Here is a 26,955-nt window from a genome sequence, read left to right as displayed (position 1 = left end):
TCTCACAGTCTGGTTTATCCATTTTTTTCTCTGTGTTGCTGAAGTTCCAGCCAGTTTAGGAGATACTGCCAAGCTGTATTCGGGAAGCCATTTAAAGACTTAAACTAGCTGGAGTAACGGCATCACAAATGTATGTTTTGTAAAGAGAGTCCTGGCAGGAGTAACGAAGCAGGAAGATGCTGTGTTAATCATGGGATGGTAATATGGTAATAACGGACATAGAGAGATGCTAGGTCATAGGCCAAGTGAGAGAAAACATAGAACCAGATGAAAATCCCCAGGATAACGACAGTAGACATAGAGGAAAATAACGTTAAATAAAAGTAGAACTGGGGATGGGGACAAGACTTGATGTCCAATTGTCTGCAGGTGTTGAGAGGTTTTTTACTTAAATATTAAAAAAATTCCTTTTCATACCCTTAATTTTGCTGCCAGCTATTGCCCCAATCCTCTGCAACCTTTTGTATCAAAGTTACTCAAATTTATACATTATCATTCTCTCCAATTCTCCTTTCTATTTCTCTGTAAACTCACTTCTATTAGGCTTTTGCCTCCAATATTCCACCAAAAAGAATCCTGTAAACTTTGCTGTGACCTCTATTTGGTTGCCAAATCCACTGGTGAATTTCAGGTTCATCAGGGGTGACTAATCAGCAGCATTTGACAGGTATTCACTCCCTACTCCTTTACCTGATTTCCAGTCCGGCATACTATCTTGGTTTTCCTCCTGTCTCATTGGTCATTCCCTTCTCAGGCTCCTTTGCAGTTTCCGCTCCTCATCCTTCTAATTTTAGAGCCCAGGACTCGGGCCTCAGTCCTCTTCTCTTCTCTAGCTATACTCACTTTCTGATGATCTCATCCAGTCTCGTGGCTCTAAATACCATATATGAGCCAATGACTCCCAGTTGCATATCTCCAGTCTAGACCTCTTTCCTGAACTCCAGACATGTCTAGACTGTGCTCAAAACAACAGCACAGTAAAACTTCTAAAACATAAGACGCTGTCAACTTGATGTTGACAAACCTCTGATTTCTCCCCACTTCACTCAAATAAAAACAATGTTCATAAAAAGTCCCACAAGCCCTGTCTGATCCGACCCCTCATTATCTTCCTTGCTTCCTCTCTCACTAGTCTCGCCTTCTCTCACTCCAACCCAGATATGCTGGCCTCCTTACCATTCTTCAAACACATCAAGTACATTCTTGACTTACAGCCTTTCCCCTAGCTATTTTCTCTACCAGAAATTCTCTTCCCCAGACGCCCTCAGGGCTAACTCCCTCTTTCAAATCTTTGCACAAATGTCAGCTTCTCAGGGAGGTTTTCTCCAGCAGATATATTTAAAATAACAACCCTCCCTCCGCCCTGTACTCATAGCACTACATAGTGTGCTGTATTTTTTCTTTTTCCACAGCATGTATCACATAATGTACAGTATAAATGACTTATTTATGATGGCTCTGTCATAAGCAGAACTGTCAGAAATTGATTCTAAGAGCTCTATGACAAAGGGTTGGGGAGCCCGCTAATCCTGGCGGGAGGGCTACACCTGAACTCAAGTCCCATGGAAACCCATGGACCCAGTGGATCCTTCCCTTAGAATGAGGACCTGAAACTTCTGAAGGTCTTCACGTGCTGGGTGGCTGGCTTTCCTAGACAGCGACTCTAAACTACTGCCCAGGTGAGCTGGTGCTCAAGAAGTCTCTCCCACAGCATAGTTGTTCACCTGCTCTCACAGCAAGAAGGAAGAGCAACATCCCTTCACTGGAACACAGACCATTTTACGTCCAGCAGTAGTCCCTGTTGGACTATGGAAGAATTGGGGGACTCATGCTTCTCCTGACCCTTGGCTGACAGTGTGTCTCATCAAAACCTATTCTTTATCCCATATCAGGCGATGCTGTCTAATCTGCCACACACAAGAATTAAGTTTATTGTTTATTTTCTCTTTTTCTCCCTGGAATGTAAGCTCCACAAGGGCAGGTGACTTTGCTGTATTCTAAGTGACAGAACAGTGCCTAGTACATAGTACAAACTCAATAAATATTTGGTTAAAGAATCAGAGATGACTCAAGATTTTTTTGGCTACTGGGCTAGGTAGAGGATGTGGTCATTAAAAAGATAGTAGAAGAGGAGGAGAATGTTTAAGGAGGGGTGACTTAACTCTTTCTGACTTAGTTTTTATATTTCTTAGAGAGAAACAGTGACTTCTGAGAAACATTGCAATTGCCTGTGCTCTCCAAGTTAAAACTACTTGATGTGCTTGAGGTAAAATTCTTAGTGACGTGGGGCTGGCCCCGTGGCCGAGTGGTTAAGTTCCTGCGCTCCGCTGCAGGCGGCCCAGTGTTTCGTTGGTTTGAGTCCTGGGCGCGGACATGGCACTGCTCATCAAGCCACGCTGGGGCAGCGTCCCACATACCACAACTAGAAGAACCCATAACTGAGAATGTACAACTATGTACCAGGGGGCTTTGGGGAGAAAAAGGAAAAAATAAAATCTTTAAAAAAAAAAAATTCTTAGTGATGTGGTTGATAAAAGACCATATCCTTCCCATCTGCATCAGTTAACTATTGTTACATAACAAAATTCCCCACAATTTAGTAGCTGACAACAACACACATTTATTATACCACATTTTCTGTTGTTCAGGAATCAGAGAGCAACTTAGCTAAGCAGTCTCAGCTAGGGCTATTTCTCAAGGTTGCAATCAAGAGGTCTTCCAGGGTTGCAGTCATCTCAAAGCTCCACTGGGTGAAGATTTGCTTCCAAGCTCAGTAACATAGCTATTGATGGGCAGGCCTCAGAAAATCTGCTTCCAGGCTCACTTACGTGGGTCTCTCCACTGGGGGGCCTCTCAAGGGACTGAATATACAAATGGACAATGACCAGATAATATATAAACATAGAACTCTGACCCATGACCTGCAGTAACCAGTCCAAGAAGCCAAATTATAACCTCTGCAGCAAACTGTCCAGAAAGTCAAACCACAGCCTCTGTAGTAAGCAGCCTTAAATGGCCAAGACTGCCAGCTTCCTTAACTTTTTCCCCCAACTTCCAATTTAGGACCAACCAGAGAAAGCCAAATATGCTCCCCTAACCAGTCACACAGTATGCCTTACTTCTAGCTAGGTGACCTTCGCACCCCCAGGCCAACAGCCTCCAATAAGGGCACACCCAGAGACTTCCCTTGTTGCCCTCTATCAAGCTCTCCCACTCCTCTGCCTGCCTTTGAGTCTCTCCAGTCAGGAGACAGTGACTGACTCCTTTCCTATAGCAAGCTCTGAATAAATAACCTTTGTTGTTTTCAGCAGGTACTCTTCATCTATTTCCACACTCACTACACGGCAGCTGGCTTCCCACAGAATGAGTGATATGAGAGACAAGAGAGAGCACACAAGACCTAAGCCACAGTCTTTTTTTAACCAAATATTAAAAGGAATATCCTATCCTTTCTGCCATATTCTTTTTATTAGAACTGAGTCAGTAAGTCCAGTCTACACTCAAGTCAAGGGCCGTTACACAAAGGTGTGACTACCAGGAGGTGGGACCATTGGAGGCCATATTAGAGGCTGCCTCCACATAGTCCTACCTAACTCTTTGATAAATGCTAGATCCAAGTTTATTTTGGATCTTAAATATGAATTTCTATTGACATTTGTTGAACAAGACTACTCTTACACTTGTTCTATTTTCATACATATTGTAACTTAACACTGTTTAAATGAATGATACATCTTAGAGCAGAACTGAATAAATATTCTTGAATATTCATAGGCACATTTGGGTCTTTGGCTTGGTGACATCTAAGCAGAGCTATGCTATGTGACCATAAGCAACCATCTGCCTAACATTAGTGTTCCTGAGGCTGCCACTGCTCTCAGCTTCTGAGAACTAACGTACTGTACCCACGAGCTCAATTTACTATTCATTGGCATCCAGAGTGTTAAAAGTGTTGAATCTGAATACCAATGGCATGGGTTATCTACTTCACAGTTGTCCTGAAAGTCCTCTCTATGCTCTCTATTGCCTTACCCCTGACATTTCAGTCACTTTTTTACCTTCCGGTTTTTATACACATTTGTATTTTCAATCACTAATGTGCTAATGTAACTGCTTTAGAAACCCACATGTATAAAGTATTGGCAATGAAAGGCCTATCATTTCATTTCTGTGGTTGACAGAGTCATTCATTCATTCACATTCATTTATTTATTTATTCAACAAATGCTGCAGAGTACACAATGGTGAGTTACTACTTAGAGCTTGTGGCACAAAATTAAATAAACACAGATTACAAATCGATACAATTGCAGTACTTGATATAATGGCAGATCATGCAATGATGTGCTAACATTAAAAGGGAGTAGGACCATGAAGGAAGTATTCTGGAAAATCAGAGAAGAAATTGTTCTTCAGGAGCGTCATGAGAAGGAAGAAGGGTTAGGAAGTGTGAAAGCCCAAACGAAGGAAGTGGCTTTGCTCATTAATGGAACTAAGAAGGCCAGGGGCTGGCCCAGAGTACACAAAAGGGACCCATGAAGCAAGAAACCTGGAGAACCAGGCTGAGGACAGCCCCACAGAGCTTAAGTTGCTAAGCTGATAATGACAGAGAGCACTTAAGAGTAATTACCTTAGTCAGAAATAGTAATTAAACATAGGAGCTCATTAAATATTATTCAGATACAATAATTAAACACAGATACTATAATTAAATGTAAGTTTAGTATAGCAATTCAAATAGTATTACAACAGAAAGGTCAATTTGGCTGGATAATTGGCTCAAAATTTTCAACTCTGGAATCAATTATCTGAATTAGTTGGCCGTATCAATTAAATCTTGGAAACCAACAGATCTTTGAAAAGAATATATTTAAGGTTTTTCCAAAAAATGTTTTCCTAAAATTATAAAACAAACCAATTTGAGAAGAACAAATATGCTATAGATAAGATGATCATGCCAACATTACATTTCTATTTACTACTAGAATTGAGTTTAATTTTATCAATATTGCCTACTCCGTAGAATGTTCACCCTTTAGGAAGAATTTAAGAAAACTATGAGGTGATATGACCTTGTGATAAGTGGGAACTGAAACAGTTTTGCTTTCAAAGGCAATCTTTTTTCCACCTCTTTCAATTTGCTTTCTCTGCTCCATCTCACCATCCACTTAAATATATATTAACCATTTAAAGTTTTAAAATATTTTACAAAGACAGAAAGTTCTTGAAGAAAATGATATGTATCCTATGTTGTTTTTTAAGGACATGAAAACATATTACATTCCCCAATTTAATAAAATAGCTAAATAATTCATTTGAAAACATCCAAAGTAGCCAAAGACCACATTGTTATTCCTTTTTGTACAGACAGTACTGTTCAAATTATACCCATATATATATATATATATATATATATATATTTAGTTTGTGTTAGAAAGGAAACATAATTTCTGCATATAGGCATAACTGAATCTTTCTATACCATTTATACATAACCTGTGCCCTTTGATTAGCGGCTGCAGCTAATTTTTCAAGTTTATCCAATACTCTGCCACTTCATTTTTAACAAATCATGTACCTCAAGCAGAATGATCACTATGTTTAATAGGCACTTCAAATTCAAAATGTACAAACCTCAGTTTAATATCTCATTTCTCTACCAAAGTGCCTAAATCTGGCTTCTAGTTCCCTCACGTTGGTTTCTCAACCTCGATGATATGGGTGGGATAATTCTTTGTTGTGAGGGCTGCCATGTGCATTGCAGGATATTGAGCAGCATCCTTGGCCTCTTCCCAATAAATTCCAATAGAATTCCCAATTGGCTCCAAGTTGTGACAACCAAACATATCTGCAGACATTGCCAAATGTCCCCTGGGGGGCAAAACCCCCACCCTCACCCCCCACCCCCCATTGAAATCCACTGGCCTAATCCCTTTCTTTCAGGTTAATAGCACCAACTTCCACCCAGTTTCACCAGAAACTTTGAAAGTCATGCTGGATTCCTTCCTTCCTTTACTCTTCTTCTCTCTCCATTTAGAAGAGACGACCCTTCACACCAGCTATCTTCCCCAGAACAAGCCTTTATTATCTCTTACCAACTACAGCAGCCCACTAACTTGTCTCCCTACTTCCAATCTCAACCCTTGAATCTACCTCCCTTCTCCTGCCAGTGTGATCTTTCAAAAGCACAAATATGATACTATCATGACCTTACTTAAAAATGTCAGGGACTTCTGAGCATCTGCAGTGAAGTGTAAAGACGTATTATGCATTTATACACACACACATACATATATACACACACAAATACATTCTTCCATGTATTCTTCACACGAACCTTGTGAGACTGATAATGCTTTCCTCCCCATTTTCTAGTGAGGAAACTGCAAAACACAGAACTTAAGCAACTTTTCCAGGACCTACCAGAGATGTCTCCACTACAAACCTGGAGCTCTTGATTGCTAAGCCATAGTGCCAGCCCTCCGTGTTTAGCTTTGTATTACCAGCACCTAGCACTGCGCCTAGAATATTAAAGGTACTCAATAAATATTTGTTGAATAAATAAATAAACTAAATTGGTATGACAGGAAAGACAAAGACTATGTGATTTTTGAGATGATCCAAAAATTAGCACTTACAAAGAAGGGAGAGTTTCATTCTGCTTCGGGCCAGCCGTGGATCAGTCAGGGCTGAGACAGCCAGGGATGTTCTAACAGAGGCGGTGAGATTTTAAAACTGATGTGATTTCATGATGTGGAGTTTCTCCACTATATATATTTTTGTTGTTTTTAAATATTCTTTCCAAGACTTCACATTTATCTCTTTATAATAATGCCTTTAAGGAAAATCTCATTCCCACCCACCACATAGCTCTCCTACTCTCGTATATTTTGAGTTGAGCAAGTATTAGTCCATGGTCTGTTTTACATACCCGTCCTTCCTAGCAAATCTACACCTCAGTAATCATTGCTTACATTCCCATGGTTGGTGACATTCTCGAATTGCATTTTTTTGTGTGTGAATTGTTTCTTGCCATTTAACTTTAGCTGATATTCATACATGATGCCAATAAGGCTATTTCAAAAAATTACATGTACATCTAAAGATAGCATATATAGCTACGTAGATAATAGGACATTACATTCAGCTGTCGATGTAAATGTCCTACGTACTCCACCCTGTCTCTACTTATTGTTATTTCTGGAAAAAGAGTACGAAAAGCCCCATTGCCTTTCAAACTGGTTCGTAAAAGCAGTGAGAGGGAACAAAGCACGGAGAATTTTGAGGAGGCAGAATAACGCACGGAGGCCGACTCTGTGGAATGCCTTTCTCCATGGACACAAGAGTGTCCAAAAGGATTTTCAGGTCTTCGGAGATCTCCTCAGTTATGACTTGTGTTTACTTGGGGCACTAGGAAACAACAGGCTGCTGTGCTGTTCAGTTAACAGACTTTATCATTTCTTTCACCTGAAAACAGAGATTCCTCTGGGAGTTGAATGCCAGATAATATTCTCTCCTGACAAATTAGCAGGTATCTCGATGAGGTAATTAACTCTATAATTTCTTTTTTAATTTTATCTTTATGTGACATGCATTTTAAAAGGGTTTTTATTTCTAAAGTCAAACATATTGCAATGTTTATTCATTATTCATTTAGAACTCATCCTTAGTGATGTTTTTCTCAATATTTTGTGTTCTACTTAGTGATAAAGATTAAAACCAAAAGATATCTTGTACTCCTCTTAGCAAAGTACACATTATGAAATCTACTTAATACAAAATATTCATTGGTTATATGTTTATCAATATTTTAAATGTCCTTTCGGATATGTACCTTTTATTATACAATTTTTAAACTCAGTTTTGTTATAAAATGTATATATTAAATTGAAAATCCTTTTTAACTATATATTAATGAGGTGACACATACAGTTTCACTAATCATGACTTATACACAGTTTCATATATTTCCAAACTGCTCCAAATTGAAGGGGCAAGATTGTTCATAAATTTTAGGATGTTTAACGTTTTCTAAGAATTGGCCTAAGAAATAACAGTTTCTGGATATCTTGTTTTAAATTCTCAGAAATCTATTTAAGTTAATTAATTTCATGACGATTTTAAAATGAGAGAATGAATGCAACCTTAAACATTACATAATCTGAAATAATCTAAATCTATATGTAAAACTTGCAACTTAGTTGATCTCATTTTCATTTGCATCTGATACATGGAGAAAGTCATTCATTCGGTTCTCCAGTCTCTGTGTGAGCATTTATTAAGTACCCCAAAGCAAACGAAAATCAACAGGACACACTTGGTGCCATCAACTGGATGTCAGTTCCACAGTAGGAGAGAAACATGTAAAGAAGTCATTGCAATACTATATAATAGATACAATTATAGATGTATAAGTACTGCTTTGAGAACATAATAAAGAAAGCAGTTGATTCTCTCTGCGTGAGTACAAATGAGAAGAAAGAATATCAAAGACAGGCCAATATTAAGCCTTAATATTGGGGTAAATCATACAAAAAAATAGTAAAGAATAAAGAAAAAATAAATCACCCCAAAAATGTGAAGTCAAGCATGATGCTAAGTTCATTATACAAAATACAATTTTCTATAACATTTTGTTTCCGAAACACTATTTCACTGCAGAAAATTAGAAAATATAAACAAATGAGGAAAAATATAAAATACTCAGAGTTCAACCAACCAGAGGTACTGTTGATATAAAATATATTCTTCAAAATATTTATGTATATATTTTTAACAGTCCATATTATATAAATATACTGTGCCCAGTGATTGAATTTCATGAGCGTATATTATAAATATCTTTCTACAACAATAAATAATAATGTATAAAATAATTTTAATGGCTGAATATTATTCTACTGTACAGACGTTCCGTTATTTACTTAATCCCTTATTTAAAGATATCTATGAATTTTCCTTTTTTTTAAAATTACAATGATCTGTTCAATGAACACCTTCATACAAATATCTTTAAGCACATGCCTGCCTATGTTCCTCAAGGTAGAATTTCTGGGTCAAAGTGCACGGAGATTTTAAACAATATGGACACATATCATGTTTCCATACAGAAAGGTGAAATTAATTTTCACTGTGTGTGGCCAGGAATCCACCAACATGCAACTTAGAAAGTGAATTTGTCCTGAGAAATAGCCATCTCAAAATCTTAGGATGCCCCTAAAATCTCAGCAGGCTGGTAATGCCTTCTTAAATCACATTAGAAAGAGATCCATTTAAAATATGAAGCAGAGCAATGGTTACCTGAAGATCAAAGGGTGAGGATGGGTAGGAGAGAGGAATTACCAAGGGACACAAAAAAACTTTTGGGTTTTAGGTTTGGATTTTTTTTTCCTGAGGAAGATTTGGCCTGAGCAAAGATCCATGCCAATCTTCCACTATTTTTTACTATGTGGGCCACCCTCACAGCATGGCCACTAACAGCAGGGTATAGGTCCCCACACAGGAACCAAACCTGAGCTGCTGAAGCAGAGCATGCCGAACTTAACTGCTAGGTCACCAGTGCTGGCCCAGTTTGGATATTTTTTGAATGGATTATGTTCACTATCTTAATATTGATGATGGTTTCACCTGTTTATACATACGTCAAAATGTATCAAATTGTACACTTAAAATACATGTAGTTTATTGTATATTAATTGTACCTTTAAAGCTCTAAAAAATGTACATCTGGTATAAGATGTAATTTAATTAACTGCAAATTGTCTATGATGTTTTAACTTAGGAAATTAATGAGAATTATTAGAAAAAGAATATGAGAAGGAGAGAGGGAAGGGAAAGGCAGGAAAGTATTTTCAACATTGTCCTGGCAAAGGATGCTTTGACTAATATGAACAGTACTGTGTGAAAATGCCCTTTGAGTTGACTGTCAAACTACAACAGATTGATGGGCATACCACCTACATGCATGTTTCTCTGCTTAATGGCATAGGAATAACTTTGACAAGCTTATTAATAGATTCTGGAGGCCAGACCTCCTAAATCAGAATCCCGGGTGTAGGAGCAAGGGACTGTTATCTTTCTAGTTCCCAAGTTCTCAAACAAAAGTTGGAGAACCAGTGTCCTAAGAAACATCCAAATCACTTTACATCAATTCATTATCCAACAAGCAACCTTCTCCATAACTTAATCTCCTGAGAAGACAACTTCCTACCTATTACTAGGAGAGTGTGCCATTTGAAACACATGTTTATAAGTCCATAATTAATATACTACATTTATTTCATAAGTCAGTTTTTTGTAAGCCTGACACTCAACTGATTGATTCTGGGGAAACTAATAAAGTCATGTGTTGAAACATGTAAATTAAAAAATCAAATATCCGATAGACAGTGAAATACCCAAATTTAATCATTCTCTGAGACTCTTGCCTGCACCATCTGACTTACAATAATATCTACACTGTCAAGTTTTTTAAGTGGATAGTTTAAAATATATGAATGGTTTTATAAGTTGAAATACCCAAAGTATACACATAGTTAAACTCAGGGTGTTAGCGGTGTTAGGGAGATATCAGAGAAGGGTGGTACTGATAAACCAAGGTGAATCTCAGGATTATATCATGTTATCAAAACAGCTATCAGATCCATTTTCATTCAGAATATGAAAAGACTACATGTACCATTTAATGAGAAAAAAAGAGTGTCTATAATTTGAGAAGCTGAATCACTCTTTGACCATTTCTGCAGAAGTTTTAAAGTCATATGCATTCTTTTGGGTATTTATATTTACCTGGTGGTAGGCTAAAATTCATAACTTGGATAAAATTCATTTTATAACCTTTGTATATTAAGGCAGTCAGCAAACTAATAATGCACTCTCATAAAACTCTTTCCCAAGTAAATCACCACTGAGAACTCAGCCTGACATTTGAATTACTTGAATTTATATCAATGACTTGCTGAATATTCAGCAATGTTAGAAATATACTCAATATTAATCGTGACTTTGAAGAGAAAGTCTTTACTGAAAGTTGCTTGGAAAGAAGGCACCAACTTAAATGAAAGCTTTCATCATGAAATTTTATAATTTCATTAAAATTAAGAAAAGATTTTTCCAATGTAGAGCAAATGGCCGTCTTTTATGCTAAAAAGCTTATGAGAATTGTGTGTCGCTGGTATTCATAGTTACTTTCCTATCTGCTTCCCCTGGAGTCTAATATGGAGTAGGCAGAGATAATGAGGACCAAAATCTGCTTGCACTTTCAGATTAAATTAAAATTGTTTTATTGGTGTTAATTAAGTGAAGGTTGAAAACCAAGTACCTTCATTATATTTTATATTTTTGGCAATTTTATTTCTCTTTCCAAGTTTTGTTATGGTGACTTGTACTATTTTGTTCTAAACTTTTTGTTTTCTCACATAAAAGAACAAATGAAAATAGATGAGAACACAAGTTTATTGGAAAGATGTTCGTCGTATATAGTCACGAGAAAAGAGTACATTTTGAAAGAGTATGATTTCTGGAAAGAGTCCATTTCCAAAGGTTACATACTGGATGATTGCATTTAACATTCCTAAAAGGGGTCAAAGGAACTCTATGTACTATTTTTGCAACTTCCTGAGAGTCTATAATTATTTCAAAATAAAAAGTTTTTTAAGAAAGTTATGTGTTTTATGAAGTTGACTATAGTAATCAATGGCAATAATATTAAGTTCCTGGTGATTTGCTACTGCCTAGAGAAATTTCAAAAATTTAGATGGTACGTTTGGGATGATCTGAAGAAAAAAGTCATGTGGGATACACTAAAGTGCATTTGAGAGGGCCCTGGGGTGGGGCAGGGACACCTGATGGAGTTCTGCGGTTATGCTCCAAGATGCCACAATTCAGGTAAACACAAGGTCTCTGTGGCTGCTGACCAGCATGGATGTGCTCTACATAATACATGCTTGTGGAGAGAACAACGCACTTCAGTTCCAAGAATATGTCCTGATTACACTCACGGGGCAATTTGCAGTGTAATCCAGAGTGAACAGCACTGAGGACTGATCAATTTTATGGTAGGTAGTGATCTCTAAGTAATATCAGGAAGGGGCGACTAGTAAGTGTAGTAATAACCACAGTGGCCCAGACCCTATTACAGACTGGACACTGTGCTGAATGTGAGCTTGTGTATAGTCGCTAGGACCTGTGTGGTAGTTACAGTTATTGCCCCATGTTAAAGACATGGAACCAGTCTCAGCCGCGTAATGTGACACGGCCAATGACAAACGGTAGTACAGGACAGAGACGTCACCCAATGACCCCAGTGACCTTACTGCAGAGATACTACACTGTACTGAAACTCAAGCTTCAGGATGGTGGGAACAGTACACATGAATGAATATATGTTCAGTAACTGTATGAAAAAATGAATGATGGTAATATATCTGAGCATGCATGTATGTGCATGGTGTGAGAGAGTGTATGTGTGTGTTTTACAGTAAGACATCTGGAAGGATATACAGCATAAAGTTAACAGTGATTATTTCTGGATGCTAGAGTTACAGAGAATTTGCTTATTTTGTTTCTGTTACTTTGTCTATATTTCTATTTTTTCATAATAAACAAATTATACTTGTAAAATAAAATAAAAAAGTGACTTAAACCTTAAGAGGCCTCTGAACCACTCCCTGCCTCCAGGAAAATCAGTTACATATATCAAGAAATAGAGTTGACTTTCTCATTATTTAATATATAACAGAAAGACAATTTCATATTTTACTTTAGTTTTTTTTAGGGAACTTAATTCGTTTCTCCATCCCAAAAAAAACTACCTTAATGCAATGGAAGACAATATTATTTTGCTTTATATGGGAAGAAAAATTGTGCCCCTCTTATAATAAATCTTTATGCCCAACACATAGCACATGTGCTCCAGTGTCTAGGATCATACCTGACGTAAAATCAATTTGCAATAAATGTTGGATAGATGAATGAAAAGGCTAAAGGGAAGCAAGCATCCTGGAATCAACACAGCACTCTGCACAATAAGGTACTTTTCCATTCTAGTGTATATAATCTTATCAAGAAGCTCAAAGGAAAAAAGATCACCATTGAGCGAATCAAAATTTAAAGAAAGCTTCACAGAGAAGGCTCCTAGAGCTGGACAGGTTCCAGCAGTGGGTAAGCACCTTTCGGATTTCATGATTGACACTGTAGTCAGAGAACAAGATTACAGGCCCTCATTAGCGGTCTCAAATTCATTGAGTGTATGCCTCATTGGTGCATGATTGTACAGTCCCTGCTACAATGTGTTAGTGTGATGGTTAGATTTATGTGTCAACTTGACTGAGTCAAGGGGTACCCTGATATGTGGTTAAACACTGTTTCTAGGTATGTCTTTGAGGGTGTTTCCAGAAGAGATTAGCATATGAATCAGTGAACTGAGTAAAGAATATGGCCCTCCCCAGTGTGGGTGGGCATCATCCCCTCTTCTGAGGGCCTAAATAGAACAAAAGGCAGAGGAAGGGAGAATTTGCTCTCTCTGCCTGACGGCTTGAGCTGGGACATCAGTCTTCTGCCCTCAGACTGGAACTTCCACCACCAGCTCGCTTGGTTTTCAGGCCTTCAGACTCAAACTAGAGCTATATTACTGGCTTTCCTGAGTCTGCAGCTTGCAGACAGCAGACTGTGGGACTTCTCAGCATCCATAATCATGTGAAACAATTCCTCACTATATATCCCATTGTGTCTGTTTCTCTAGAGAAGTCTGACCAATACAGTTAGGCAGGGTCCTCTAAGAAGCAGATGCCAAGATGGGAATATGCAAGGATCTTACTAGGGGTGTGTCAGTGAGAGAAAATTGGGAAGGAGAGAGGAAACACCAAGAGAGCTTTCAGAGCATGATGCAACTTTGACCAGGAGTGAAGGAGGGAAGAGACGGCTGGGAGGCAGTGGCCCAGTCCTCTGTAGTCTAAGAAAGATTCAGCAAGGCTGTCAGGGCAGCAGGAGCCAAAGTCGGTAGTCACAGGTAGATAGCCCTTCTGTGTCTCCTAGGAATGGCTTTATTTTCCCTGCCACACTCACAGTCTGACAGTGGGCTGCCCACGGAGGTGTGGCCTCTGCAGGAATGCAGCAATAGAGGTCAGAGCTCAGCACCTGGACCCTGGGTCAGGTCAGCTCACTGTAGTTGGGGAACCGTAAGGCCAATTCCCAAGTCTACGACATATACAATGCAAACCTAAAAGCTTCTATTAAATAATATATTCAAGAATAAGCTTTTGCTTTAAATACTAGCATGAAATATTAATTTTAATAAAAGAGTCAAAAGCAGAGTGTTATACTGTGCTGTCAAAGATAGAGATAACCTAGAGGTGGGTACTTTCTCCATGAGGCAACTAGCATCATTCACAGATGATTTTTATGGAGATTTCTATATTTATTCTTGATAAGTTTGCCAAATGTACTCCTTGCACAAGAACTGGTAAACACTCAGATAGCAGACGAAAGAATTTCATGGTAAATTTGGGTACATACACACACATTATCTTATGTTCCTTAGTATGCTACTTCTCTCATAAATATCTCCTTTCATTACCTTGTTTTAAGATCCTCTTAATTTTAATGGATAATAATAATTTTATGGGTAAGTTATGAAAGTTTAAAATAAACTATTTTCAGAATGCATAATGCGATCACTAGTTTGAATTGCAAACGACCCCTAATTCCTCTGCACTTCTCCATCCCCCTACTCTCACTGACAGACACCTGCACATATTTCCATCAATTCCACACCTCTTTTTAGTTTGGTTACAAATCACATTTCTATCCTTTTTCAAATACCTAAGGCATATTGCCTTGTAGAATGTATTGGGAGTCTACACATGCTATACCATGAGCATGGACTAAAAGTAGGATCGATGCCTTCTATGTCTTTATGCCTCTGACTTACATAAGTGGTTGCTGGGCTAACAGTATGTACTCAACAAATATTTTATTTATTGAGAAAAATAAACATATAAGTCATTTATGAAATGTTAGATCAAGAATTTTGAGTTATTTATTTGTGCCATTTAAAAAAAAAAAAACATAATTTAGGGGCCGGCCAGGTGGAGTAGTGGTTAAGTTCACAAACTCCACTTTGGTGGCCTGGGATTCGCAGGTTTGGATCCTAGGTGCAGACCTACACACCACTCATCAAGCCATGCTGTGGCAGCATCCCACATACAAAATAGAGGAAGATTGGTACAGATGTCAGCTCAGGGAAAATCTTGCTTAAGTAAAAAGACGAAGATTGGCAACAGATGTCAGCTCAGGGTCAATCTTCCTCACCAAAATAAATAAATAAACATAATTTATATTTTCATTATTTAAAATAATAATGGCATTAGAAACCTATAATCTAAATGTAGATATCTAAATATCATTATATTACTTAATTTTCTGACAGTGGAAATTATACCAATCGTTGAAATATAGAATTTATCTCAATATTAATGTTACACATAACAACAAATGTACCAGCACATTTGCCTAAATGTTAAAAAAACAAGTTTTCATCCAACCATAAGGAGGAGTCCTTTTCCATATCAGGAATCTTTAAAGTGTCTTTCAATCAGTGTTGAAGTACACATTTGGTGAAGATAACTAGTTGCATATTTTAGGGAAAGATCATTTTTTAAGGTACTCTGCTTCAAATAACTTGAGCCATGTTTTTCCCTAATATAGGGTTTCTGGACTGTAGCTTTGATAACCGTTTTCCAGAGTCACTGCTTAGTTTAGTCACTCTTCTTTCATTGTACGTATGTATAATATAACAGTTGGAAACCAAAAATTTACCAATATTCTGATTTTATTTTTATTTTTTCCTCAGATGAATGGGGTCAACATATTACCTACTACTGACAAGTTACCAAGTAATTGGGCCAAACGATCACCTAGAGGTTTGTCAATGTCAGCACTATCCAAAATATGGTCCTCAGAAAGACACAATAAACATCATCGGGGCTCTCGTTAGAAGTGCAAATTTGTGGGTCCTACACAGATTGACTGAGTCAGAATCTCTGGGATATGATCCAGAAGTCTATATTATAATAATCTTTGTGGGTGATTATTTTTTTAGTTTTAGCAAACTTGCTAAAATTTGAGAAGTACTGGCCCACCTGACAACATGGGTGTTCTACAGAAACAGAAAAATAAATTTAGATGATCGACTAGACTTCACTTTTCATGTCAGAGCTTCAGCAACATGTAAATACAATCATAGGATACGGAAACCCTTTACCATAAAAGTCTCACACTATCATACAAATTTCTGAAATCATTTACTGTTATAAATTCTCATGAAGTAGCCATTTATAAAGGGATTGAAGAGTTCCACTGTCAGGAAGACGGGCGGTGCCTGGGTCTTCTTACTCAGCTGCACTGGTAGGGTTAATTGGAGTTTTAGCTGTATCAAAGGGAGAAGCTCATGGAGTCAGGGTAGAAAATGCTCACCAGGAAAAGCCTGGTGAAAGTCAAGACAAATTACTATGTCCAAGTGAGAGATGGAGAGGTCAAATTCACAGGGCAAAACTGGGGGCAGTAAGGGTAAAATAAAGCACAGCTTTCAAAGTCAAGATAAAGAATACCAAGGTCAAAGATAAAGCTCTAGAGAAGGTAGAAAAATGGGATGTTGTACTAATGTCAGAGGAAAGAACTCGAGTCCCTGAAGTACCAGTTGAAAGAGCTTCCTCTAGCCTCTTACTCAATTTGCCTTGATTCGTTTTGTCTATCTAAGGGCAAGGTCATGTAACAAGCGATAAAACCAGAAAAGGAAAGTAAACTCAAATCCTTCCATTCAGCCACCTTTCAACATACAGATGCACAGCTTTACGGTAAGGAAGCCTGATATTAATTAAATGAGTCATTTAAATCTACCATTGCCTACCAAATTTGTTTGTAAATGTTTCTCTCACTTTGATTGAAAAGGCTTTCTGTTATTTTCCCTTAATGAACAGTATTTTTTTAACTTTTGTCACAACTCATTTCTTGCTTTTTGCCTTGACCTTTTCAAGAGTGTCTTTATATAACCACAAATATAAATGCTATTTTAAGGTATAAGGTGTGTTATTTTTCTTAAGAGAATTCCAGAAATATAGAAGATTTGTTTCCTAATAATAGCTAGAGGTTTTAAAACAGATGACAAATTAAAATAGCAAAAATATATAGCTCTGCTGTAAAAAGTATCTAAGTACATAAAGCACATAATAAAACACACATTGAATAACAGAAAAAACATAGATATTGATTGGTAAAGGAAGCCAGAGGTAAAAAGCTATCAAGAATAATTGAAGCAGAAACCAAAGAAAAATGGAAATGAAAAAGGGAGATTAGTAAATATTATCCAATGCCAAGTAATATGATGAAATGATATTTTTAACATTCCCAAGACTGACAAAATATATTAATTTCTCTTTCAAGAGGCACTTTCTAGAGCAGGTCAGATTCTGGAGCCAGGATGCCTGTGTCCACATGCTGACTCTTATTCACTGTCTATGTGGCTTTGGGCAGACTCCTGCATCCATCTATAATAAGGGGCAAACAATAACATGTACCGAGTAGAGTCGTTTTAAGGGCTAAATGATTTAATATATGTAAAGGTCTTAGAACAGTCCCTGTATATACCAAGTGCACTTTCAGTGTTAGCCAGCATTATAAAGAAGCATGAACAATGGAAAGAGAATGTGAGCCACATGTGCAATTTTAAAGTGTCTAGTAGCCACAATAAAGAAGTAAAAAGAAATAGCTGAAATTAACTTTACTAATGTATTTTACATAAACCACCTACATAAAATAGATGGGTTGAATTGTGTCCCCTGAAAATTCATTTGTTTAATTCCTAATCCTCAGCAGCTTACTATGTGAACTTACTTGGAAACAGGGTCGTTGAAGGTAAAATTAGTTAAGTTAGGATGAGGTTCTATGAGAGTAGATGGGTCCCTATCCAATATGATTGGTGCCCTTATAAGAAGGGGATATTTGGACACAGACATGGACACAGAAAGAACACCATGTGAAGATGAAGGCAGAGACCAGATGACGCTACTAAAAACCAAGGAAGGCCAAATGGAATTACTATTTTCCTGATTACCAATCTCCAGTTCTGTTCACCCAATCAAGCTTTACCTTTTTCTCTATCCAGATTATTATTCACAACGCTCTTACACCCTTGTTTTTCTGTCACACTTGTCTTTGAAAAACCCATCACTTGGGCTAGCCTCGTGGCATAGCAGTTAAGTTTGGCTTGTTCCGCTTCAGTGGTCCAGGTTCGCAGGTTTGGATCCCAGGCACCAACCTACACCACTGATCAGCCATGCTGTGGTGGCAACCTACATATAAAGTAGAAGAAGATTGGCACAGATGTTAGCTTAGGGCTAATCTTCCTCAGCAAAGAAAAACAAAAACCTAACCATCACTGAATCTATGCAATCATTGCTCTCCTCCATTGCCATGCTCAGGTTATAGGACACTGCTGGGGGAAAAAATATACACCATGAGAATTGGAATGCTAAATATCCGTCTTTTACCTCGAGGTGGCCTTCAGGATAAAGTCCTCAAGTTACTTATGTGCCAACCGAGGTTTATCTTGATCTACAAGCATGATTCCAACTCCCTCCCTGAATTGGAAATTGCTCTTTTCACCCCAGACTCAATAACCTACTTGCATATCTACATCTGATCATCTCTCACATCCTCAGGACCAAGACTCTAGCAATCACCTCTCTGGGTTTTTATCTCGAACAAATCGTCCCCTTTCTAAAGCTTCTATATCCTTAGAATAAAACATCCTCAAAAGTAAAGCTCTTCCTTTAACCTGATGTCCCCTCTAATCCGTCTTCCTCCCACTGCCATCTGGTTTTCACTTCCATTTCTCTTCTCTCTGGTATCACCAACCACTTCCATATTGCCAAGTTCTGTGGGTACTTTTTGCATTCATCTTTAAAGAACTTCCTACAGTGGTTGAACTTTCTGTGGTAGTGATGGTGGCTAACCACACCATCATTCTTGGAACTCTCCCTTCCTGGGCTTCTGCGGCATCACTCCTCTCTCATTTTCCTCTTATTTCTTCAGCCACTCCTTCTCTGCTCTTCCTGCATTGCTTTTCTTCCAATGGACCCTGACCAGGTGTAGGTTGTGTTTTTCATCCTCAGACCTACGGTCTCCTCACTGTATTGATACTCTTCCTTCCTTCTTCCTCCAGTGATTTTATCAAAACTGTGCCTTCAGGGGCCGGCCCAGTGGCACAGAGGTTAAGTTCGCATGTTCCCCTTCTCGGCAGCCTGGGGTTTGCTGGTTCGGATCCCAGGTGCAGAAATGGCACTGCTTGGCACGCCATGCTGTGGTAGGCGTCCCACATATAAAGTAGAGGAAGATGGGCACAGATGTTAGCTCAGGGCCAGGCTTCCTCAGCAAAAAGAGGAGGACTGGTAGCAGTTAGCTGAGGGCTAATCTTCCTCAAAAAAAAAAAAAACAAACAAACTGTGCCTTCAGTCATCCACTCTACCAGTGTTTCTTAAACTTTCTGGGGTTAGAGATTCTGAGATGTAAATGAAAATCTAGACAGGACTTTGGAAAAAGAAGTATGCATACCTACACACACAAGAGCCTGCATTCCTTGAAGTTTAGGAAAGCCTAGTCTATACACTGATGATCCCCCAAATTATTTGACCTATACCACTCTTGAAATCACTAGGTCAAATTTTCCACCAAATATGTCCTCTGAGATGTGCCCTAGATACTTTCAAAACATAACTTGGTCCTCGTGTTAAACTGCCTACATTTCTGAATGGCATTACCACCAACCAAATTAATTAAGCCATAAATGTGTAATTAATCCCTCTGCCTTTACCATATCTATTGTTTCTATGACTTTAATCTCTAGTATTCACTCTCTGCATCTATCTCACTATCAGCCTCAGTTCAACCCTCATCATTTCTCATTAACTCTCTTTCAATGGGTTGGATATCCCTAGTCCACCGATAGTCCTATAGCTTCCAGGATGACTCCTTAGAAAAGTACTCAACATTCCTCTTGATTGAGACTTTGCTCTCTTAGCTCTCTGTCTCATATATAACCATTGATCAACTAAATATGATGTCATGTACTGGATGGAGAGTATCGATGTTCTATCGCAGAACAAAATTTCCTATTAACTTCAAACTTTCAGAAGGTAATCTCTAGGTAAACTTCAATATAAATCTAAGACTATAGCAAGACTTCGAAAAAAATTAGCCACTTATTCGATCTGCTTTAAACAACAAAAAACTAACTTTTATGAATATTGTTTATATTTCTTAACAATAGATAATGGACAAAAGAGTATGAGAACCAAAATAAGTCAACAAAGGAATATCCTGACATTGTGAACAAAGTACAAGCTTTGGAACCTGACAAATTTAGGTTTAATTCTTTGCCTTGAATTTTCCTTGGATTTAATCTCTCTTACACTCAATTTCCTTATTGATAAAATAAGGGTAATAAAGCCCACTTTTCAAGGTTGTATGGGGGATTAAATGAAATGGTGCTTGGGAAAAACCTGGAATAATGCTTGAATACTGTGTGTCCTCAGTAAATGGGAGTATCAGGAAGAGAAGGAATTTAGAGTACTAGAGAACCTTCCCACTGTCCCCTCCTCACAGAATGGTGCCGGTCACTCCGACTACTGTTTTATCTACTGCAAGACTTTTTGGGCAGCCATGAAAGGTTTAGTGCCGTTGGAGTTATAAGGATGCCAAGTGACTCAATCAAAGTCAGTTCCGTGACTCCAGGAAACACATTTAGAGCAACAAAGCGTCATTGCACCAACGTTAATTATGGTAAATACATGAACAGGCTAGGTCTGCTTACTTGGGGGAGCTGCTTACAACCAGTAGAAACCACATACAACATCACGCAAATTCCTTTAAAATAACAAAAAGTGAACCAAGAACTCCAGTTTATGGCTCTCCAGAAATTTTGTTTCTGTAACATAAGTTAATCTTCACAGCTCTTCTATTTTGAGGTATTTGGCTCTATCAGAGTGTCCCAGGCTATATACCCAAAACTTTACACTGTTTTTTGACATATTTGAGGCAAAGCTGTGAAAGCATCTTGCCAATCCAAACATTTATATCTATATTAACTATCACAATTATTTCTTCTGACAACTTGATAATATTCCACACACCTGTGATAGGAAGGAATCAAGAACAAGAGGCTAAAGAAAAGATGAGCCAAACTTGTCTACTAAAGTATTATCTTTAATAATGCTGACTAAAATACTGCCTACTGAAATAAAACAAAGTAAAGTTTGCAGCAGTTTTTTTTAATATACCTGCTAATGGAAAGAATATACTTGCTAATGGAAAGCACATAGAAAATATTGCTTGTTTGTATTCATCTTTGATACAGGATGGACTTAAACCTAGTATTTCCTCAGATGTTTTTACTTTCTTTAAGCATCATCTTTTTTCTTTTGTTTCTTTTTTCTTTTTTGCTGAGGAAGATTTGCCATCAGCTAACATCCATGCCACCGGTCTTCCTCCATTTTTTAGTATGCAGGCTGCCAGTACAGCATGGCCACTGACAGAGCAGTGTAGTTCTGTGTCTGGGAACTAAACCCAGGCCACCGAAGCGAAGCACACCAAACTTAACCACTAGACCACTGGGGCTGGCCGCCTTTTTTTTTCCTTTGAGGAAGAAAATAACTCGAATTCCAGTCACTCTTTTTTTTTTTTTTTTGTCTTAGCTTACATGTAGACTAACTCATCTGAAAGTTGACACATCATTTTTCAGAAAAATTAAAACTAAGGAAATTGGACATTTAAGATGGGTTTTTTTTTCATTTTTCAGGACATTACTTTAAAAATAAGTCGCTTTGTTTCAAAAGAAGATTTTTAAACCCATCAGAGTTCTACAATTAAGTAAAAAGTAACAAATTTAGAAATGTCCATTGTAAATCAAATAAAAATAATAAAAGATGTTAGAAACAAACTAATAAGGAAAAATACAAAGATTTAAAAATTGGAGAACAGAGAAGAGACTTCACGATTTGCATATGTATATATATTAGGCTAGTCTTGAGGTTAGAAGTACAAGGTTCTGGGAGCTGAGAGTTATACCACTGTCAGCCCAGCACCCTGGATGAGAGTCTTAGAGGGCTCTGCTCTACTAAGGCATGAGCTGAGTTCATCCTATCAGCTATCAGCAAATCAGTTAGTCCCACGTTCAGACGGACACAGCGGAAAGAACGAGTGATCAGCTCTTCTCACAGAGGAGTTCTTAAGGAATGAGTAGAGCCCTTATCCCAATCCAAGGTGTGCTCACTCCTTCTTGGTCTCTGGAAAACAAAATCCAATTTAGGGGTCAAAATTAAACTGGATGTTTTTGGGTCAAAAATTCCCCCACCATAGTAGCAAAGCTCTTCTGAGCTCTCTTTTCTGGCAAGTACCTTTCTCACCACCTTCATTCTCTCTTCATCTTAGCAGTGAGGTCTTTGGTCTGGGTGTTCCAATATTCTTCTAATCTTCATCCTTTTCTAGTCTCTTCCTCTGTTTTTGTCTATTTTTCATGCTGTTGTAGCTTTTCTTGAACTCCACTACCAATTCTCACTCTTTCCAGAATCAAATTCATTTGCTTTCTGCATCCTTCCATCCTATATGACTATACTGCCTTTGTCCATAGTCAGTAGGCACAATAAAAGGAAAGTTCTACTTTTCCTGGGGGATTTCTTCTTCCACAAAACATATACTATTTTAAGGCCACCCGTTCACACTTAATACATAAATCTCTAGCCTCGAGCATGGATTTATCCTTCATTCTTTTAGAGAAAGAGATATTTGGACATGAACCTAGATAAAAATGTAAATATAGCAATGAAAATAACAACTTTCTTACTCTCAAATCCAATTTTAGTGAACTTTTCTCAACCTCTAATATTCTCTTTCATTCCCCGGTTCCCAGAAAGAACTAAGAGAATTTCCTGTGTTGTAGCTGTCCCCTTAATCAGCCCATACAGACCCCATGTTTTCCACAACATAGTCAAGATGTGACTTTCTAATTGATACTAAGGTGTCAAACCTACTTGAATTATTCACCACATTAATTTAAATTAATGAATGAGTCATTGATAAAAGGCACATTCATTAATTAAAAGATTAAATCTTTTCAGTCAGAATTTGAGAAGCAAAACACGACATTGGAAGATACACTCGGTACAGTGGGGAAGATCATCTTACCACAACCCATAAATCACTCCTATTTACCCATGTTATATCCATGATTACAAAATGCCACTATGTGTTTCCTGTAATCACAGAACAAAAGAATTATTTCATGGCAACTTGAATTTGTTTTAAAAGGATATATATATATGCGTGTGTAAATGTATCTATGTATGTATATATACACATACACAGATGCATACACTATACACATATATAGTGTATGTACACACATAAGTATATACATACGTATATACACATACACATAATATATATGTTTTTAATGAAGATAAAACTTCTACATTATAAGTCATATATTTAATTGAACACACACTTGACATAGTCATCATGCTAAACGATAAAACAATAACACCATTTGTATTAAAATCAGAAAGGTAAAGATACTTGTAAACAGTACTATCACTCACATTGTAATGTGAGTGCTTCACGGTGCAGTTATAAAAAAGAATAAAATGGAAGTACAAATATCGGCAGGGTTGAAAAAATGATATTTTTTTAGATACGTTATTGTATAGTTCAAAATCCAAAACACTAAAACAAAAATACAGAATCTCTAACACTGTTAAATATAAATATAAATGAATTGCATAGATCTAACAGTAACAACAACCAAAAAGGGAAATAAGCAATAAGAATGTGCAGAACTATAATGAAGAAAACTATAAAACTACTGAGGGAGATAAAGAAGACTCACGTAAATGCAGAGCTAGCATCTGGGTGAATAGGAAGACTACCTTGTAAAGATGTCAGTTTCCTCCCTAAATGAAATCTATAAATTCAATACAATCCCAAGGGGCGGAAAATAGGAAACTTACATGATAATTCTGAAGTTTATCTGCAAGTATAAACCTCTGAATACCTGGCATCAATGCATCAGTGGTGGGAGAAAAAGATAGGCAATTCAGTAAGTAGAGCTGGGAAATACCATCTTGGAAAATACAAAGCTGAAACTCTACTCCACAGCCTTCATTACCATACATCCCAGATAAATAAAATACAAAAGTATAACACAATTATACAATAAAAATATTAAGGCAAACATTCAGTAATATTTTAATTGCCAGAGAAAAACAGATAACATAAAGGAAAATACTAATGGTGCAAATATGTCAAGCAACAGGTAGATGTTTAAATACAATAAGGTATATCTGAAAAATGGACTATCATATTGATAATTAAAATAGTGGTGCATGGGTATTTATACCAACTTGAATAAATCCCTAGGGTGATAGGTGTAAATAGGCAGAGGGAGATAGCTGGAGAGATATGCACCAAAGGTCAATGCAGGTTAACTCTGAATTGTAGAATTGTATACAATTGGTATTTTCATTTTCACACTTCTCTCTATTGCTAGAAGTTTCTAAATGAGTTTATATTAAGTTTATATGCAAAAGAAAAAAAACTTTCTTTCTGGGAAATACATACATAAAAATGCTGACCAGAATATTAAAATAGGAATTAAGAGTTTGGGGCCCTAGTCAGTGTTCTCCTATAAGTGAGTATGCAACTCTGGGCATGCCACTTCCCCGTGTCTCCATATGATCATCTTTCATTCTATCCCAAATTCTTGCTTAATCTAAAATTCCAACTTCAGGGAGTAGTATCATAGGCACACAAAGAGAGAAAAAATAAATACACATTCTGCAACAAAGACACATGGTGAAATGAGAGAAAACCAGTACTTAGGAAGTGTAAATTCTTGGGGCTGGCCTGGTGGTGTAGTGGTTAAGTTCACACACCCAGGGTTCATGGGGTTGGGTCCTGGGTACAGACCTATGCACTGTTCCTCAAGCCACGCTGTGGTGGCATCGCACATACAAAATAGAGAAAGATTGGCACAGATGTTGGCTCAGGGCCAATCTTCCTCACCAAAACAGAGAAGTGTAAATTCTTGAAGGTGCTGAGGGAAATGTTGGCAACCCCAGAATGAGAAAGTCACAAGACTGCCTTTGTGACTAAATCATTCTGTGTCTCTCCAGCCTAATCATATGCATTTATTAAATGGCACACTCCTCCTAACAATGTACTCTACCCTTATGCTGCTCTTCAACATTAGTTAAACCCTATAGCCATCATTATGCCCACATAATTGGTAATACTGGTATAGAAAACTGTGTTAATTTCAAGCTCCAGTAGAAACACAGAAAGACAGCAGTATTTATCAAGTGAAACAAAGAAGATACAGAAAAAATTATTCTTCTCAAAAGTGTAAAGACGGTGGGGGCTGGCCCCGTGGCCGATTGGTTGGGTTCGCGCGCTCCGCTGCAGGCGGCCCAGTGTTTCGTCGGTTCGAATCCTGGGCGCGGACATGGCACTGCTCATCGGACCACGCTGGGGCGGCGTCCCACATGCCACAACTAGAAGAACCCACAACGTAGAATACACAACTATGTACCGGGGGGCTTTGGGGAGAAAAAGGAACAAATAAAATCTTTAAAAAAAAAAAAAAAAAGTGTAAAGACGGTGCCATAAACAACAGAGTACACTTTATTGGAAGAGTGAGCTAAATTAGGTGATTTGTTTTAAAAAGCAGTTCCTAGATTTATAAGACTTTGGAAATCATTTATTTTTGGTCTAATTCAACTACTATTAAAACCCAGCTCATGTCAAGGTTATAGAAGAAAAGAGGAAATTGTTCTGCCACAGATCAGCTGTGTGACCTAAGTTCATGTCTTATCCTCTCTCGATCTTACTTTCTTCAACGGTTAAAAGAAAAAAAAATGAGTGAGTTGGGATAGACAACTTCAAAGATTCCTTGCCAGTCAAAATTCTGATTCTATATGTTTCTGTCTTTTTCATTTAAACCCTAAATTCTCTTATACCTAGAAAAGTATCTTATGCCCAATCTACCTTATAGTTTTAGATACAGGTTATAATTGAATAATAAGAAAAATTTTACTTTAAAAATATTAACAAAATAATCTATACCATTGGGAAATGTCATGACTCTCAAAGATGAGGTTTGAGGAATCCTGTAAATGATGTCTTCATTCCCTACCCAATTTTGACACTAATTGAGAGACAGTCATAGGAGTCAGACAGATGGAGTTTTATTATTGATAAAAGCAATACTGACATATATGGCTTAAGAGTTTGGCTAAATGGACTTACTAAGTATATCTGCCTAACTCACTGTGGGCTTATCCACCCAGACCTGGGCACCGCTGCAAAATTAGAGGCCTCTCCACAGGGAGCTGCCTCAGTAAATCTTAGTCCATGAAGGAGCAGAGCAGAATGTATGTTCTCTGCAGGCTACCAGACCCCAAAGAGAAGGGAAGAGGAAGAGCCTGAGCTAAATATGCTCAACTCTGTCTCCAAAACCACCAACCAGATAAGCCACTCTCCTCCTCCAAGGCGAAGGAGGAAGGCAGAGGATGAAAAGAGAAGCCAAGGGAAAGGAAGTCCCTTCACCCTTAAAGTCCCCAGATTTCTTCACGTACTCAATCATGAAGCATCAGGGCTGCCATGCTCCCAAATTCACGGCAATGCTGCCTCCAAGCCAATAATTGCAGGTTTTTGTTCTTCTTGAGACTGCTTATGAGTAACGTAAAGTTTGACTCTGAAAGGTTATGAGATTTCACACACACACACAAAATAATTAAACACCATGCCATTCCGTACTACGCTGAAAACTCACCGTCAATTCTAATCCAAATCCCAAATGATGTCCAGCCATATTATCCAATACAGTTTATAAGATTTTATAACAAAATT

The 26,955-nt window shown here is 37.7% G+C and overlaps 1 protein-coding gene and 1 long non-coding RNA gene across 7 annotated transcripts in view; one reads left to right on the top strand and one right to left on the bottom strand.

The window, feature by feature from the left end:
- GPC5 (glypican 5) overlaps positions 1-26,955 on the bottom strand; it is a 1,274,841-nt gene that overhangs the window by 1,066,647 nt on the left and 181,239 nt on the right. The window lies entirely within an intron of this gene.
- The window catches only part of LOC138918553 (uncharacterized), a 33,968-nt gene continuing 23,797 nt past the window's right edge, over positions 16,785-26,955 (top strand). The window contains exon 1 of the long non-coding RNA XR_011428047.1: positions 16,785-16,853. This is a non-coding gene — a long non-coding RNA (uncharacterized lncRNA). The remainder of the gene's footprint in view (positions 16,854-26,955) is intronic.

Source organism: Equus caballus, chromosome 17, assembly GCF_041296265.1.
Source record: "Equus caballus isolate H_3958 breed thoroughbred chromosome 17, TB-T2T, whole genome shotgun sequence".
Taxonomy (NCBI): Eukaryota; Metazoa; Chordata; class Mammalia; order Perissodactyla; family Equidae; genus Equus; species Equus caballus.
The sequence above is the reverse complement of the archived record's forward strand: the minus strand, read 5'-3'. Positions and strand labels throughout refer to the sequence as shown.